This window comes from Haemaphysalis longicornis, unplaced genomic scaffold (genome assembly GCF_048455015.1).
Source record: "Haemaphysalis longicornis isolate Haplotype H1 unplaced genomic scaffold, Haemaphysalis longicornis Haplotype H1 scaffold_1, whole genome shotgun sequence".
Classification (NCBI taxonomy): domain Eukaryota; kingdom Metazoa; phylum Arthropoda; class Arachnida; order Ixodida; family Ixodidae; genus Haemaphysalis; species Haemaphysalis longicornis.
In genome coordinates this window covers 105,120,381-105,122,818 of record NW_027526203.1, presented here as the reverse complement: position 1 = coordinate 105,122,818, position 2,438 = coordinate 105,120,381, and the positions used below count along the sequence as shown (strand labels likewise).

At 51.0% G+C, this 2,438-nt stretch overlaps 1 pseudogene; it reads right to left on the bottom strand.

Moving 5' to 3' along the window:
- Window positions 1-327: 327 nt before the first annotated feature.
- On the bottom strand, window positions 328-2,022 carry LOC144165189 (CCR4-NOT transcription complex subunit 7 pseudogene; annotated as a pseudogene).
- Between the last annotated feature and the right edge of the window lie 416 nt (window positions 2,023-2,438).

Here is a 2,438-nt window from a genome sequence, read left to right as displayed (position 1 = left end):
ATCAATCAATCAATCAATCAATCAATCAATCAATCAATCAAATCATTTCAGTGTCCCTTTAAGTGGTTCTCCTCTGCGAATTTTTTCTGACTTTGACACAAATACAACACCCACATTCATGCGCGTCCTGCGTGCGCATCTCGTGCTCGCAGAAACACGCGCACGCTGCGAATTCTTCACTCGATTATTTACGCATGCATGAACGCTCTGACACTTTACGTGCACATACTACTCGGGCCCTCCCCGGCATAAACCACCTGACCAGACGCTTCGCTCGCCACAATGCAGCTCCTAAAGACAGAGGCTTTTGAAACAAGTGTTCGCAAACCAAGATAACATTTTTATTTCCTTTCCCCTTAAAGCGAAGGCTTGGATAACTTTCTCTTAAGCCTAAAGAAATTCACAAAAGGATGGGATGTCCGAAAAAAAACATCAAGTGAGAGTAAAGTAAAAAAAAGCAAGGTACCGCAGAAAGAAATCGCCGAAAAAGGGTGAGGCGTAACAGTAGACGAGTAGAAGGCAGGTGTTCGGAGATTTTACACGAGCAGGGAACGAATGGGTCACGTGAGAACACAAGGAGCAGCACTTTGAAGAACTGATATGTTCGCGACGGTCAGTGCACGGGGAGCGCACAGTGGCGCCGATTAGACGCAAAGGCGCTTGGAGTGCTGTTGCCGAGACGCAGGCTGAGGTGGTGACATGAAGGGCAACGAGGACGAGGGTATGGGCTGTAGAACGGGGCTGGGAGCTCGCGACGTGCTTGGGGTATTTTGTGGTTCAAGGCATCGATTATGGAATACCCAGACCAACCAGAGGCCCGCAGAGATTGGCGTTGGTGATCTCTCCTTCAAAAAAGATGTCTCGTATCTTGAAAAACACTTCCGCCGTCAGCAAGCTGTCGCTTCCTGCCTGGTGTCGCCGCCCTATCTGTTCCACCTCCAGCTTATCAGCCAGCGTTTTGAGGCCTCCCTTAAGGTTCGTGCAAGTCTGCGCCAGGTACTTGACATCGTAGACAACAGGGAAGTAGAGCCTCACCACCTCCATGAACTCGGACATGTCTTGAGGCAGCGGCGCGTTCGTCAGCAGCCTAAGCAGGTAGGCCACGTCGTAGGCACCGTGAAAGCAGATCAGTTTCACGTTGGGCGAAAGGACCACACCGGACACCGTCAACAGCTGGGCAAACTCGTACGGGTCGATGCCCTGTTTTTGGTGCCTCTCGAATTCGATGCCAGAGTTGACGAGCAAGGCGATGGAATCATCTGCGTACATGTCCTCTGTAAGACTGAACTTGAAGTTAAACTGCCAGGTGCAGTTGTTCGGGGGCTTGTTGCCGGCTTCGTCCATGAAGGTGAAACCTATCTGGATGACCTTCATCATGTTCACATTGCAGCGGAGGTTGTGGTAGTCGTATTCTCCTCGGCTGGGACATTCGGTTAGGAAGTTGGACGTAACACCGGGGAACTCCGTGTCCATGGCGACATAGTTGTACCGCTTGATGATACGGCCAATGTTATCGAGTTCGTCGTCGAGGTTAAAAGCCCAGACGTTACGTATATCGGGCGTCTCGTTCGGAGCTTCGCGGACGCTGCTGCCGTCGTCGATGGAGCCAGCAGCGTTCATGCCTGCGGCGTTCGAACTAGCCATGTCTACACGTGCGAGCTCGCAATCACAACTTAGCAGTCTATCGTCCAACAGGAGCCGCAGAAGCCAGCACACGAGTCGCGTGAACTTCTAACAGTGTGTGCAAACCTTGCGACGATGGACAACCCTTGTCCAGGTCGTGGTGACGCTGAAAACCAACGCAATAGATCTCGCCGAACACCAGGAGACGTGGCCGAGGCGTAGTTGGCGACTACGTCGATGGTGAGGACAACTTCACGGCTCTCACCAACCTTACAGATGCTTAGTTGACTAAGCAAAATGCGTTAGAACAATCCAGCTCACCGCATGACATTCAGTAAGGCAGAAGAAATGCGCTTGTCGAAGAGACTCAAGCAGCTGCAACAAATGACGTGGACGCCAGCTTGAGCCACAATTGATGCACTGAACGCCGATGAAAGATCCTAGAAATGACGCAAGAGTGGCGCTGCAGTCTGACCTGCGGTTCATGCTTGTGCTCCGGTAGTACTTTTGCACACGTCTTTTTGTTATTTGTGGACCTGCAAATTTTTACACACAAATACACAAATACGTCTAACCAGCGAAGGAAATTTTCGTGTTGGCGTCAGCAGAAAACGCCCCGGCTACTACTGGCTACACAAACATCCCAGGATACTACTTGCTACTGGCTACACCATGACTTTACAAATAAACTGGTGGCACCGCCAGGGATCGAACCTGGGCCCGCTTATTGAAGAGAAGCCTGTCGTTTTGCCGACTAAGCTACGTGCAGACCTGTAGAAGGAGAAGACTAACGGTTGTTTGGATTCAGCGAATGG